This window comes from Anser cygnoides, chromosome 1 (genome assembly GCF_040182565.1).
Source record: "Anser cygnoides isolate HZ-2024a breed goose chromosome 1, Taihu_goose_T2T_genome, whole genome shotgun sequence".
In the NCBI taxonomy this organism is placed as follows: Eukaryota; Metazoa; Chordata; class Aves; order Anseriformes; family Anatidae; genus Anser; species Anser cygnoides.
Window position 1 is genome coordinate 39370612 of NC_089873.1, and position 16875 is coordinate 39387486.

General features: G+C 41.4%; 1 protein-coding gene across 3 annotated transcripts in view; it reads right to left on the bottom strand.

Annotated features, from left to right (window-relative positions):
• PTPRR (protein tyrosine phosphatase receptor type R) overlaps positions 1 to 16875 on the bottom strand; it is a 144068-nt gene that overhangs the window by 34439 nt on the left and 92754 nt on the right. The gene's annotated exons all lie outside the window — the stretch shown is intronic.

Genomic DNA, 16875 nt, shown 5'->3' on the forward strand with positions numbered 1-16875 from the left:
ATAGTTTCAACCCATTGATCAAATGTTACCTACTCAGCCCTTAACTTGAGGTTTTTCGATGGCGCTAAATCCATACTCTGTGAAATGTGATGACTAAACACACATCCGTAGGCATTAATCAAAGCTTTTGTATTTACTAATCTGAATTTGTTACCGTGAAGACTGAGTTAGCCAGCTACCTCTGAATTGGGCTACAGATGCCCTGTCAGTGTAAACACATCTCTAACATTTACCGAGCAGCACTGTGCATATAGAGATGTGACAACACAAGTTTCATCCCTTTAACAGTAATACATATTACCGTATATTACTATAAATATCACACAAACATCACCAGACAGTATCTGTGAGGCATCTGCTAGCAATACTGGGGGAATGCTTTCCTCTAGGCTGCAGCAAAAGTTGTGTTAATGCTTGTCTTTTACTCTCCTCTCATTGTTCATGAGTGGCCCATAGATATTTGAATGCACGCATATTTGAGTAAATTATTTGTCTTTTCTGATATTGTGACTCTTTACTTCATGTTGGTGTTGCTGCTTTATTTTTAAACTTTTTTTCTTCTGCCTCCAGAATGAGTGCTCTTAGGGCTTATTGCTTTCTTCTCTGGTGGTTTTGTTTTGTTCCGAACTAGCTTTAGTGCACTTCCCTCCCTCTCATACATGTCAGCAGATCCTTCAGTAACTTTATTTTAAAATAAACTATTTCTATCATGTCATTCAGCATGAATAGAAATGATTTCAGCCACCCACCTGCCACTTAGCAAAACACAAAAACAACAATCACCGTGAAAAGAGACCACCTGATGGAATCTGTGAATCTCAGATTGTGCCATACTGTCCATGAGCCTATTTCAGCTCAAATGATGGGTGGGTGACAGCAAGAGATTTGCTGTCCAGGCACACAGATGGTAACAATGAGTCAGTGGCAGAAGCTGAGGTGGGAGAGGCAAGATGGAGCCAAGGTGGCTGCAGGCAGCTGGCTGCCTCCTGGGGTAGATGGGGACAATTTCTGCTGGCAGAGGGAAGACAGAGAGAGGGGTACGACTCTGCTAATTTAGCTAGGAGGAAGGCAGAACTGAAGCAGCATGCTGAGCAGAAATGATGAGCAGCTGTTACATGCATACGCTACCTATGTTGCATGCGTTGGCTACCGGTACTGCTCTGTGGCTTGCTGTGCAACCTCCATCGCACGGAGGTCCCGCCTGGTGGCTGCCCTCTGATGGAGGGTCCTGGCTCACGTACCTGAAACACCTCCCCAGGGACCATTCCCGTCTGCAGGGAAGTCAGTCCCTCAGCTCCACGCCACTCCGCGAGGAAAACATCCTGTTAGACTGCTTTCTCATAAAAACCCTCTCACTTAAGCACCTCTTCTGGCCATGAGTAGCAATTTATTCCGCGGAAAAAGGCAGTCCCTCAAACAGGTGGCTCTGAGGGCTTATATCACAAAACAAATCTTTTGAAAACCAGCCAGAAGTTCACAGAAGAGGTGTGCAATGAACATCTCCAAAACTGTTTTGACTACCTTTGGCTGAGAAAAGGGTAGCAACTGAGACCCAGCCATACTTTTGGAAGAGCCTACTGAGATTTCCTAATATAGAGGAAAAGTATTCTCATTGTTTAGTAACAAAGTACAGTGAAAATGTTAATATTTTCTTTGGCTTTTACATTGTTATAACTGACAGTCTTGGCAAAAAGGCTATTTCCTTTTTAACAACAACAGAAAATATACCTGATCTAATTATAACTTTGAGTTTACAGCTTTTACCATTTATGGGGATTATTGAGGAATACCAGTACTGAGAATCAAATAACTTACTCTGGAAAGAAAAAATAATTTTTGCTATATATTTAACACATTAAAAGCTACACAGTGAATAAATACTGAACATAAGACTGAAAATAACTACCTAAAGGATAGCAGTCTTTTTATAAAGACATACAACAAACAATAGCTCTAAAGGTAATTCCTCCATAAAAATGGGCACCTAAACACTTTTAAGAAGAATGCTTAAGCTAATAAAAAGATTTTAATAATGTTTACATTAGTTAACTATTGCCAAGATTAACATTAATTATATAGACCTCTTTACTCCTTTCGGGGCTATACTGAGAGACAGGGCTGAAAACAGGGCATTTTGCCTGGTGTCGAAAGATCAGGGAGGGCATGAACCCATCATGTTATTGTATGCTGTAATGTAAGATGCTCCTAGTCTCAGATCCTGCTCTGGACTCTTGGATTTTCTATGTTCCTCTCATAGTTAAATTCTTCACTTTTTGTAGAAAAAAAAAAAAGAAAAAAAAGAAAGCAGGACTTCTGTTTTTACCACCTGGATGGAAAGAGGTGAAGTAGTGAGCAATCCTTTACTTACCTTATTGGAAAGAATGCACAGTACATCAGTGGGACCAATGGAACTGCTACTCAGACAACTAACTTTTTTTGGATCCCTCTAAACATACATATATACACACACACACACACACATATATATACATGCACACCCTGACTACACACAGGTATCTTTCCATTTCAATTACAGCAAAGAAGCCATACACGTTTTTTCTCTTATTTCTGAATATTTACAATTCTATGCTACAATCCTCTAAATAACTTTATCTTCTGTTCCCCATGTTAATAGCCAAAGTAGAGAAGATTGATTTTCTCCTTTGCAAGTAAAATCCCCTGTCCTGGAATCCCCTCGAGGTTCTGTCTTGGTGAGTATGGGCATTGTGTGAGGAATCTGAGGAATTGTAAACATTCATGACAACATTACATTAAAGTCAGCAAGAGACTAACTCTTCCGACTTTTCACCAGCTGGGACAGCCACCTCATTACTGGGTATGCGAATAAGTGCAATCAGGAAACCACTTGTGTCTGTGTATTGTCTAGTACCTCAGAGGGGGGCCTACTACATACTCACGGCCCTATTTTCAATAAGGCAATAGGAACACGTCCACTAATGAGAATCCACTGGAGGATTTTTAATTGTGCATTTATAGAAGCAGATTTTATTGGAGACATGATGAAAAAATGCAGTGTTTGTTTGAAAATTCTCAAAAGGAAGCTCCACCTGTCCACCTCAGAGAGCCAACAGGTTACCAAAGCCTATTAATCATTAGCAAGGTCATTTCCAGGTCTTCCCTGACCCTAAAATTAAGCCGCAGTCGGTGATTATGAAAATCCAGCTACCCGACATGTTTTTCCCAGGTGTTTATTTAAGCCGGGCAATTTCTTTAAATACACCTTCCCATGTTTATTCAGCACTCTTGAAAAACGTGACGCCCAGATTCCCCGTCCCGGGCTTCGCCTGGGGCCTGGGGCCCACCGGCAGCCATTGCCCTTCGACCCCGCCATTGCAGGCCCGGGCGGTGCTTCCTCTCGCACCCGCGCTCCTCGCCCCGCCGCTGCGCCTCCGAGGGCCGAAGGCAGGCCTGTGTCAGCCCCGCAGGTGGAAGGAAGCCATTAATTAGCGGGAAGAGCAGTGCTGGCTGAGGCTGCTGGGGAGGGAGCTGCTTCGTGTCCCGAGATCCTGCCTGTAGGCTGGGATGCTCCACAGGGCTTCTCTCCGTGGGTTTTACCGCAGGGACAATGGGAAAACCACTGCCTTTTCCCTGTGGGTTTCAATTCTCTGGTATTCCTCTGGTCTAGACAGGGGTCCTGATGCTCTGCTCTTGCTGGGCATTCCCATGAGCATTCAGGTGGGCTTTACACTGCTGTAATTGCACTGAAGGAGCACAATTAGGCACACAATTTCCACCACTTACTGCCTTACTGATGCCTTTTCCAGTGCTAGAACTCTCGTGCTTATCTAGTTTCATGTTTCAGTAGAATAATTTAAAGAAAAACAAAATTAAATTGACAAAAAAAGGGCAGTGGAAAAAATATAGGACCCAGCTTTCCTGCTGGATTTTAAAATAGCTAAGAGAAAACACGTTCAGGAGGATGAACAAATGTGGTAGATAAAACTGCTGTGGGGTGGGGATGTGAAAAGCACAGCAAATCAGACAAGGACATAATGTTGTTCTTGTTATTAATGCTGTATTGTGAGATAAAATAAATAAAAATAGGGTACTGCATAGCTCCCATTGACTTCATGAAGAAAAATCAGGTTCTGTGTTAAAAAGAAAGCAGAAGAGAGGAAATACACAAGGGTTAAAAAAAAAACTTGAAAAGGACTGAACATACTGCCATTTTCTATTAGCCTTGGGCTAAGAGTAACACAGATTTTCTAATATACGAGTAAGACATTTCCTTACAAATCCAGATTTATAATATCCATTACAGTCAGTCCTCAGAACACCAAGAGATGACTCTCATTTGAGGTGAAATATAATTTGAGAATTTTAAAGTAACATTCACAGTGTTGTTAAATAACTACTTCTAATAAGCATAAGAATAGTTTATGCATTTTCCACAAATGCTTATATATGACACTTGCTCTGTACACAATAGCCTGAAATATATATCACATTGTACCGGTAATATTACTAGATGCCTAGGAAAAGTAGGGTGAATGAGTCTATGGTTACATTAATGGGTGTGGTAATCTCTATTTTTTCCTGCCCATCAGTATATTATTTCAAGCAAGGCTTCTAAGCATGTGGTAAAACTCCATTATTAACAACCCAAAGTGGAAAAGAGAATATTTTTTCCTAGGTCTCTATTTTTTTTCTTGGAAATGCAGAACTTGTGGGTTTCAGTTTTCTGTTATGCTGCAACACACATTAAAGAATATTCTGACAGAAAAAAAAAAAAAAGAAAAGAAAAAGAAAAGAAACCCACAAGTCATGATAATATACAAAGAACATAAATATAGTATCCTCTTATTTACTCCTACTTTCACCAAAGGTCAATCAATAACATCAGCATAAGTTTAAGAAAATAATGAATAAAAGATACAACTATGTGAATGTCACCCCAATAAATAAATAATGCACAAAGTATTTAGTGCATATAATGCACTTTTTAGTTTTAAACTCCTGGGTGCTTCATGAGGCATTGCTACACAGATTCTATGCTTGGCAAGTCTGTGATGAGAACGTAATTTCCCAAATGATCTCTGATTTGTCTGCTGACATTTTGGGGTTCCATTTGGTTTTTGCTTGAACAAGCACTGCAGCTTTTAAGAACCAACTCAGACCTGAGGTTCTCAACACTTTTAAACAAGAGGTTCTTCACTGAGAGGGTGGTTGCACACTGGAACAGGCTCCCCAGGGAAGCAGTCACTGCACCAAGCCTGTTGGAGTTTAAGAAGCGTTTGGACTGTGCACTTAGTCACATGGTCTAAAATTTTGGGTGGACCTTTGTGGTGCCGGGAGTTGGACTCGATGATCCTTATGGGTCCCTTCCAACTCTGGATATTCTATGATTCTATGATTCTATGAATTCAAGCTCATGTAACACAAAACCCGAAGTACTCAAGAATCAGAAGCTGCATTCAATGAGCTAACTAACAAGATGGAAGAAGAATTAGCATTAGAAGCAAAACTAAAACCCAAGATTCCCTAAATTTCTCAAGTTCCTTTAAATTATTTTGAAGTCATTTGTCGCAAACATTCTTACCTAAAGGAAATTGCTCTTCAACTGATTTTAAGATTCAGTATTGTTTATGTCAATCATTTACTTAAAAAACAACAACAGCACAGGAATACAAGCTGATTTTGATAGAAAATCTAAAACTTTGAATATAAAATGACAGAATTATGTTGCATTAAAGGATAACATGCATCATGACCAATTGATACAGCCTGATACCTGGACATTTAAGCTCAGGACAGCCTGGACATTTAAGCTCGACATTTATAGGAGAGGCAATTGATCGTGGGACACTGACCCTAGGCATCTTCCAGAAAGATGTGTTACCTCTGCTCATGTTTGCTCTATCACACAGTTCTCCTCATAGTATTCTAGTGTTACATTATTTTTTTTTTTCATTTATTTGACACTTGAACAACTGATGCTTTCTATCTCTCACTCTGAGGAAGAGGTCCAGAGGTAACTAGAGCAGGCTGTGTGCCTACTGAAATGGAGAAGAGAGGATACACAGCTACTGGGAGACAAGACTTCCACCCTCCTGCAGCCTCCTAGCCACAAGAAACCTGTCAGCATCCTCCAGCCCTCTCTGAGTCCATAGACACCGATCAGGAGCCTCAGCTATAATGTTTAAACAGTTCTTCTGGAAAGCGAAGGCACTTGATGTTCTCTCCAGAGGGTCTGATCTTGTTCCCACAGCCATGAGCGAGAGCAGGCCAATACTTCTAGCACTAAATTGCAAACAATTCTCAGGATCTACTCAAAGCTCAGCATGTCAAAATGAACTAAGGAAACGGTTTTGACAAGTACTTCTGGACTAAGTTTTAAGCAATCAGTATCTGGTTAGGACAGGAATGGCTCAATATCCTGTAGAGGAAAACAGCTGACATGAGAGTAGTTTCAACTTTCCCTCTTTTAATCATGCTTTCTAATGTACTGCCAATTCACTCCTGTTCTGCCCTCGATAAGGCTATGCTGCTCTGCTACGGGAACTGACTGTTCAAAAATGCAAAGCTTATACAACCTCCCATCTTTTCCTGTAGATTATTTCTACATTAAAATTGCATTTTGTCACGCAAGCTCCTCTCTCCAATAAAATTTGAAGGGTAACATAAAGCTCTGTTTCTGACTCACTCTCACATATATGTGTTTTTAGCACAGATAAAAACTGAGTTAAATGTTCAGAAATAAAAATAAATGAAGATGCTAATTTGTTGTGCTCATTTGAGCTGTTTTTTTCCAAGTGCTGAATAAATGTTTACTAATTTATGGTTAATTTGCTTTAGATGGTAGAGCTTTAATTGAATGCAGTCATGTTTATTGCTACTATTATTTGCTCACATTGCAGCATTGCTCTATTTCATACTGGAGGCCTCATTGCACAAGCATACAGGATGACCTGTTCTCTGTCCAATTAATACACACGCTAATTTAAACCAAGCTATAATGAATATAAACAAAAGGGATTAAAAGAATAGGGAAAGGAAAAAGAGGATGGGGAGGAATAACAATTAGCTGTTGAGGCTGCACAGATTAAACAAAGGCACAGGTTACTGAGTTCACATAATGCATTTATTTAAGGTAAACCAACAAGAAAGAACTGTTAAAAAAAAATATTCTGTCTGCTGCATCTTGTTTGAAAATTGAAAAAAAAATCAAAATATTTTCTGTCCTCCTTGTACGAGTTGCCCCTCTACTATTTCAGTCCATGAGTGCCTCTGCGATGCCTTAGAGGAGCGGTAGCCAGGCACTATCATTTCCCATGTAGATATCTTGGCTAGATGCAAAGTCTGATTACGTTTCTCAGCACATGCCCGGCTCACTTCTTTGCTGAGCACTATAGCGTGCCCAGAGGGTGCTTGCCTGCAGTATTAGAGAACAGTAGCCTATCTAAGAGAAGTGACCTAATAAATGGGAACAGAGAGATGCAACACTACAGAAGCAACTTCTAGGAAATACTTTAACGACTGCTTAACTGAGATGTTTTGCTATCTAGTTTGTCAGATCTATAGTAAAAAAAAAAAAGTTTTTTCAACTTTAGATAAAAAACTTTTTTTTCTTCATAACAGAAGTAATCTCAGTAAGTCTCTCTAGCATAATGTGTTTGTTCCATACTAATTAACCTCTTAAGCACAATCTCTACCTCCAGCCTGCACCTGCTGCTCATTTAAAGAACAAATATACAGCCATTAAAAATCCAAACAAGCAGGTATATAATCCATTAACATATTAATGTACTTCAGTACTTTTTTGAGAAAATCAGTCAATCTGGAAAAAAGGCATGGGTAGAAATATCCTTCATGTAAATGAGCAGAGAGTGTTCTTACAGTATCAGCAAGAAAAAAAATATTTTTTATTGTTACTTGAAGACTAATCAGTACAATGAGTTCTTTCCTGGTGCATTTGCCATTTGGGAAAGACAGGAAGGAACATCTGGGAAAAGAGGCGTTTACTACACCCTGTCAACCTTAAGATAATATAAAAGCACATTCCTTGTTTATTTGACTTGGTCTTCATTATCTTTAAACTACTTCAAGTGTCACAGAGAAGATTTCTAAGCAGACAAATGAATTGTTAATGCACTTTGAAGAAATTACTGAAAAACAGCAGTTCCTGAAGCATGCAAAACCTCCAGACCCACACCATTGTTCAACAAAGCTGCGCCATCTATGGACAGTGCCCTTCGTTTCTAAAGGTAGTAGCTGATGAAATTGCTCCATTCAGTGACACAGTGGACAAAGGCTGGCTGTATGGAGCAAAAATCTTTCTAGCTCAGACACTTGGGAAGGTGCAATCCCATTTCCAGAGTGACTTACGCGCTTAAGTTATACTGTGAGCTGATGGGATTCAGGCTGTCAGAGCCAGGAGCCAGGAACGTACACTCAGGTCTGCCACTGAGCTGGCAGAAGTTTTCTGAAGTTTTCAGAGCTGACACCTAAGCTAAGTATGCAAACATTTCTCTCTTCCCAGCATTTTCTTCTTCATTCAGTTCAATTTTCTTCAGTAGTTTCCAGCCATGCTTTCTATGGGCAGGCTTGCTCAAACAACTGTATTAATGTACAAAGTGCCTGGATTCCCTTTGAGAATGAGGTTTAGGATATTCACTTGGGCTTGCAATTTGAAATGGAGCAATGCTTGAATGCTTTTAAAAGACAGGTGTAAGTGTCCACATACCAGAGTTTACTTTACCTTGCACCCCAGAGATTAGGTAGGTCTTCAGAAGTGGTATGGCCAAGTTGTGCAGTCCCGTTTCGGGCTGAGAAGCTGATGAGGGACAGACAGGTAAGTGGTCTGGAGCTCCTTTCTACAGAGCTCTGCAGGTCCCACGGCTTGTGTATGGAGGCCATGGCCATGCCCACTGCTCTCCTTCATCAGAGATGTTCCTATAAGGGAATGCACAGGCTGGGCTCTAGAGAAGGGAAATGCAGCTGAACCTGTGCCCAGAGATGAAGGCATGGGCCTGAGCAAAGGCTTCCTGCACCTACTCTTCCAACATGCAGTCTGTCAATGTACTAGTACAGACTGGAAATTTCAGAGTGAAATAATTAAAACTGCTTCAGATTCATAGTTCTCTGTTAGCAAAGAATTTGTGACCTTAAAAACCTCATATCACTCGATATAAATTCACTTCTGTGAATTTGAATAGAGAAGGGAAATGTGAGGAGTCTGATAAAAGCAGGGTTACTCTAAATACACATTGTATAATGGAATAAAGAGAAAGGAGAAGTCATATATGAAAGACGACTAGACTGCTCCCCTTGCCCCAACCTGCCCTGCATTCCTCTCGCCCCAAACCCTCTCAGCACATACAGCTCCCTCTAGCTAACGATGTAACATGGGGCACATTAACACACGCTGACGGAGTGATGTAGACATACAGTGTGCTACGTAAGACCACAGGTTGACTGGTATCCTGTTTTCAACTATGGCCACCAAGAGGAAGTTTGGGGAAGGAACACAAGAGCAAAGTCAGCAGGAATTACCAATTACTTAATTAACATAGGTGCTTTTTGTCAGTATGTCCCCCAGCTTCTGGCAATCTGTAGCTTCGGAACATCCTGAACCAAAGGCTGATGGCACATCTTTGTGTCTGGTGCCTTCTCTTCCACGATTTTTCCTTCAGACAGCTCTCTTTGCTTACTTTATGACCTCTGCAGCATCCCAGGACAATGAGCTCCATAGCTTGGAGGCTTTGAGCTGGGAAAGAGCCAACACTGGACGCAAGGACTGGAGCAGAATTTAGACCATCTACATTAGGGAAAATCCTTGTGATAAAGCAGAAAACATTTATTTCATTCTAATCTTATCAGCAAATTGCAAATGCATTCTCTGTAGCTGGAGGATTACCCTTGGGATTAATTACAATACCAGCTTTCTGCTTTCCACAATGCCTTCTTCTTTTACAAACCTATTTAGCACAGTACTCTGAGGGCCAAATTCTCTTTGCAGATACCCCTACAAATCCACTGAGGCAAAACAAGTTAAATGGAGTCTAAAGTGAAACAAGACCATGCAAATTGGATTTATTAGCTATTGTGTACTTTGCTGCAGCCCTGACTGTTTTCCTTTATTTGTTGTAAGGCTACTCTGTTATGTCCACCATCAAATCCAGGGAAAGGAACCGAAAACCTCTGGACTATGTGAACGTCCCCCAGGGGAATTTACTACGACTCAGGATGGATTTGAGACATCTCAGAGGAGGGAGAAGCAGCTTCCAGGGGACAGCAGGAAGCGGAAGCACCAGACCTGATGGAGGGGCAGGCTCTGCCACCTCCTGCCCAGCGCTGGCTCCATCTCTCAGCGGCAGCAGCTGTTGGCCATCCCGGAGCATCGAGACGGAGTTCCCTAGAGAAACATTGTGCATAACGACATTTTTCTGTGTGGGAATTATATACAGTACTTCCCCTTCTGATGCCTATCACATATTTCAGCAGTCATTTGAAGTTGCTGTGCTCTGTTTTGCTCCTGTTATCAAATAGCAGTATTAACATAACAGAGATAATTATAGCTACCATAAATTAATAACAACAATGTGCGCTGTTTGTTAAGCATCAAAAGCATTTCTTTCACAGGCCACAAAAGGGAAGTCCCTGTCCCCAGAAAGAAATATCACTGCTGGAGCTTCTTACAGATTCCACTGGCCAGAGGACAGAAAGAAGAGTTCAAGAGTCCAGGTATTTTATGAAGACAGGGCACTAATTTGCAATATCACCTTGATTCCGTTACTTAACCGATTATATCTCACTTGCCTTAGTATGAAAATAATAAAATGAGCTCCTGAAACATACTTATGGCCATACTTAGCCAAGGTTCAAAGTCAAACCATACTGATGCATCAGCTTGGATGTGATGGTACGAAAGGAGACAAACAATTCTAGCAAGTACAGGACTGAAATGTCAGTGTCGTATGGGGTGAGCTGCTTACTGCCTATGGGCAATGTTTCTTGGGCTGAGCCATTCGCACAGCATACTTTGGGCATCCTCATGCCTGCCATGGTGATATTGCTTCTCCACTTCCCGAGGCTTGCCTGGTTGTCTGTACACATTTACTACCTTGTCTTATGTTTAGATTGTAAGCTTTTTGGATAGAGGATCTTTTCTTCTTTGTGTGTATAAAGAACCTTGCACTGAGGGATCCCGCTCTGCGACTGAGGCGCTCAGGTACTATATTACTATAAATGCCAAAGAGATTTTCCCACAAGAGGCGAGAAATAGAAATAGCCTGACCCACAGATTTACAGGCAGTGTTCCTTGAGGAAAGGTGTGTTTGCAAACAAGTGACATTTCTGCTAGCAAGTGATGTTAAGCTTTCTGTACATATTGGCTCTGACTGTGTAAAAGACCTCTGCTGAATTTCCAGGACTGTTTTTTTTTAATTTTTTCTCCCTAAAAGAAGCTGTGTAATTCGACAGTCATCATTTGCAAGTGTTCTTCTGACTAGGCACAGAAATGAAATGAATTATGATTGCAGTCAAAGAAGAGATTCATGGCCTGGCATATTAACTGGTGGCTACAATATAAGCTGGATACTCAGTAAGCATTGTCCAGTATGTGGCTTCCTGCAATTCAGAGACATACTTAGACATTTTATACTGCAGGTTTGGAGGGACTTTCATGGTTTCCTTTTCTTTCTTTAACTGCTGTTCTGTGTCTGTTCCTAACGTTTTAAATTAAGGGAAATTGAACTAAAGTCAGCTTTAGGCAGTCCTGCAGAACAGCTGGACAAAAGGAATGGCATGATCAATGAGCAGTCCAATTCAAAACAAAAGGAAAGGTGAATAATTCTGTCTTAATTTGAAGCACGATCATTTTTTCAGACATTGAAGGAGACTTTTCTATAAAGCTCCCAAAACTGAACAATCAACATTACCTGTAAATATCAAAATCCTGTATATCTGGTATGGATGCTCCCTTCTGCACAGGTTGTTCCTGTTCCTGAAATCAGCACCTGTGGGTTTTAGTCAAGGGCTCACGAGATGTAATGGAGCTCATCCTGCCCAAAGGATGAGCCCAATGAGCCCAACCCTCATAACGAAGCTGGTGCTCTCCTCACTCTCTCCCTCAGCACAGTATTTCCAAAAGGCCTGTGCGAAAAGGCAGTGTATTTGGTTGTGAATGTCTCAGATGGACACGTGCTGCCAGGGGCTGAGCTATTTGGAGCATTCCAGTCCAGCTAATTTGCAATCTCGTTTTTGCAGCTGTCCCCCTCTGCCTACACATTAGCCTCAGAAATGCTGCGATGGGTGACCACAGGAGCAAAGCAGCGCCCAAGCAGAACTGTAGAAGTCAGTCACTGGAAAGCTGCAACCTTTGGTTTAACAGTGCTTAAAACACCAAACCCGCTGCTGGACAAGACAAGAAGATTACTCACACATCTCAAATTAGTCATGAGCCCAGGGCAACACTGGCCTGTGTGATCCTAGGCCTACAGAAGCATTTAAATATTCACATAGATATTTCCCCTCGGTTTCTTGAGCCGTGTGTTACTTTTCAAAAGATCAGCTGGACGAATCACTGCAAAGCCACCAAAACTGTCTACCAGATGGCGGCCACTGATTAATTTGTCTTAACTTAAGCCAAAAAGGAAGAAAATGTGATGGGTGGAGCAGTAAAGACAAGCACAATCAACATCCGACCAAAGAGGGTTTCCTGTCACCTTGGGAACAACACTGATTGGCACTGCGGTTTCCTGTGTACAAGCTAAAACCAGTAGCAACTAGAGTAACAAGAATAAACGCAAGATAAGAGACCTGGGAATACAATAAAATTATTATAAAATTCCTGACTAAACCTCACAGGATGGAAAAGGCAAAATCAAGTGTAGGCAGGGGCTGCACTCTAAACTGAGCACTTCCCTACTTCTGAGAGGACATGAAGCTGCACCAGAAGATTTTTTTCTGAACAAGGGTGGGCTAATTTGCCTGAATTATCCACTCCCAGAAATGAATGTCACGTGCTTTGAAGAGCTTTTAGCTCTTTGCAAGGGGAAAAAGAAAAAAAAAAAAGGATGTGGGACAATTTAGATGTGACAAAACGGAGATGGAGCTAGGAGAGGCAACATAGCATCTACCCACGCTAAGGTGAAGTAATTTGCAAGAGGTGCTAGAGACACAGGGAAATGGGCTGTGGATGTGTGTTTGGGCAATGGCATGTAGTTATCTGCATCTATTTATTTAGATCATTAACTCCCATTGAGTATTGCTTCAAAGAGTTCTAACATCAACTAAAACACCTCCTAAAACAGTGAGTAGTCGAATAGTTAAAATACAGTCTTTAAAGGGTCTTTGTTAGGCTGGTGCCTGAGTTCACTTCCCCTTCAGAGAAACAGGACAATTCACATTCCTGCCCTCTTCCTAAACTGCAGATAAGCAAAGACGTCTGCAATGGACTGGGCTGAGCAGACATTTCTGCAATTCAGAGGTCCGGTGTTTGCAGAAAGTTTTCAGAGAGACTGCACTAAGAGAATTGTTAGATGCATGCAAGCTGGAGGTAAAGCACAATTCCATGCCTAGTTATGCATTCACATCCTACAAGAGATCTTTCACCTCTCAGGCACTGAGCAGGAGACCCTCCCAGCTGGATCCCATTTCATGTCCCCATTACTCAGACCAGTTTCTCCCACCGCTGTAGCACAGAGCCCTTGCCCTTCCCCTGTCACCCAACGTGCAGGTGCAGGCAGTCGCCCTGTGGCCTCTGTGGTCCCCGAGGAGGAGAGAAGCCACAGTGCTGGGCGGTGGGGACACCCCATGCTGAAAGGCGGGTTACTAGAGGACATGATCAGGAGTGCTCCCATCATGCGAGCTGCGACACCAGATGTGCACTTCTCAGTGTGCAAGTCACATCTACAGAAGCAATGAGGCAGTGCCAGGAAACTATCCCAGGCACTGCCACTCGGTAATCAATATTGCTGAATTGCAAGCCGTGCCCTTGGCTTGTTTTTAGCCTTTGCCAACAAGAGCTCTCCAAAATAATTAATTCCCTGGCATAGTTTGGGAGCTAGCTCATGCACAAGGCATTTTCAGTAGGCAGTCAGCATCCAGCCCCTACTCGTTTGGAGGTAAAGGGAGTTTGGCAGCATGGACACGGACTAATCTCTGCTAGTTGGCCTCAGTGCTAGCAAACACTTCTTGGTGTATTGAATTCATCAGTGCATCTTACACACTTGGACACAACACAGTTGAGGGGTCTGCCAAATTAGAGAACGCATTTTTAGGTACTTCTGAAAGTTTCTTTCCACACGCCTCTTCATCTGCATGCACAAATAGTAGCACGTAGTACTTTTACTGTACTTCAGGTTGCGGGTCTCGTCTGGGCTGCATCTCTTCAGATGGGCATGCCAGCCCGACAGCCTCTATGCATTGGACAGAGGAGGTTTATGTGGCATGTCCAAAGTGCTCTAATGAGTTGGTGGCAGACACAGGCTGGAGCACAAGAATTCCTTTCTCCCACCTCCAAACTCTTTACTGCTCCCTGGTGCTTTCCAAATTCCTTTTGATAGGATATCAGTGTAAAATTGTTCTCCAGCTATTGCTTGTGTGCTGGCACATAGCTGTGCTTTGAACAATTGCACTGACATTTTCCTGAAAACAATCCCTAGGATTTAAATTAAGAATGCAGAAAGCATATTCAGCTCCACACAATAGGGTAAATTTATCCTCCAAATCTATGCAAAGCTAGTATATTTTAGCCAGGAAATTCAAGGCCCCTTCCTGTAAATATATTAAGTTCCCATGCTTCTGTCATAAACTACAAAAACTGGCATGTTTACAGGCCTCCAACTGCAAGGTGCTACCCTCTGAGTAGTACTTTCAGTGGTCGCTCACAATAGCCGGTTTTGTATAAAGATAGCAGATCAGCAACACCATAATTATATTTGCAGTACCAACAGGGCGCTGTGATTTAAAAATCAGAACAGAACCAGAGAGAATTGTTGGAAATTTTTTTCTCATCTACTAGAGAGGAGATGCAGCTGCCATTATGGTAATGAAATGAAGAGTACATCGGGTTTTTTACCCTCTCTCCAACATTTCTTACTAAGTTGAACCAGGGTATTTATTTGGCACGCAGTAGCATGAATATAATAATTCTTTTTAAGGATACTGCTTTTCTAACAGCAGGAAAATAGGTATTACAGTTACTATTTGACATCCATGGTATTTATCTGCTGGATGGCAACTGAGGGCACAGAAATCGTATAGGTGACCAGAACAATAGTTTAATTTGTGTGGCTATGCAGAATAACCAATAAAAGAGAACAGCTATCAGTATTAACATAGGAATTTCTTCCAAGTCTAAACTGTCCGTGGTTTTCTCTGTAAAGGTGTCAAATGCAAGACATTTCTAAGGAAGGATGCCAAAGGCTGGTAGAGAACAATCATTGTTTTTGTTATTTCTGTGTGCACGTGTGTGAGTACCTCTTGCAAACACACCCCTGATTCAAACTTTACCTTTTGGTGTACTAGTCTCACAGACTAGTATGGGTTATTCAAACACTTTTTTTTTTTTTAGTTACTAAACTATGTACTGTTTTTCTTTTCCATCAGAATATTTCATTTTCTCGTAATACAAGGAAGCAGACAGATGCGAACATTTATCAGCTTTGCAATACACATTACTTTAACTTTTTTTTTCTCATTATAGTTACAATTATCTATTCTCAGTGTATGTCCAGAGAGCATTTGCTCAAACTGGAGAAGAACCATCAACTTACAGGCCTCTTCAGGATGATAAGGGACACCTCGCTGTTTGCAATCTGTTACCCATGTCTTAGATTTTTATAGTGCTGCTCTTCTTTGTGGGAAAAAGCAACATCCCGTGTGGTTCTCTCACAATCAGAATTCAAGCCAACATTCAGCACTGCCTGTCATGTTAGTGGGGTGCTATACTTGACATCAGTTTAGATGATTTCCCCCCCCACTATTCTCTGCTCTGATGCCTCTTGATTTTCACTAGATGTTGCAGACCTGGTTGCACACTTATCAGGATGCCTGGCACAGTGCATGGCTGAGTGATGTCAGTGGGCAGCCCTCTCCCCTCCAGTCTTGCTCACGCTGACTTTGCCTGCCTTCCCTTTCCCAGAGGATCTTAAGTTCTCCTGTGTCCCAGAAGTGTTCCCGCATAGCTACAGAATTCTTGTATTTCACATTTAAAAAATCTGCCAGGGTTTTGTTCTAATTGGAAAGCTTTTTTTCCTTCTATTACATTCTCAACTTTCTTGTATTTATTTGCACAGAAAAAAAAATCAGCACTAAAACCCAACAACAATAACAAAAAACCCAAACCCCAAACAAAACTCGACTGAGTACAAAGCACGTGTAAAATGTTACATGGTCTGACTGAGTCTTGCATGCCCCTAGCTCCTGATACATGAGCATGAGGAGCTCTTCCTTTTAGACAGAATCATTATCTAATAACTGTGTAACAGACCGAGAAAACAGTGCTGTGATTTTTCCCATTGATTATTTAGATTTAATAGACACAGTTTTAGGTCCTTGTGGCTAGGATGGAATACTAATGCTTGAGAAGACTTTCCAAAGCATTGCTTGTGGTTTGTTTGGGTTTTTTTTTGTTTGTTTGTTTTTTTTAATATACACAACAGAGCACCTATTTTCCACATTTTCTTTTCTTCCATGTATTTTTGCACGCTAGACAGTAACTAAATTATCTGAACAAAATAGAATGCTGTACACCAGTTGTCTGAAATACAGTTGTCCTAGTCGCAAATAATACCGTAACTAAAACCCAGCAGCACTGTCTGGGGAAAACATAAATCCATTTGTAAAACAAGTGAACGCTATGCTGTTGTGGTAACTTGTTTATATCCCCACCGTGCTTGTGTTTTAACA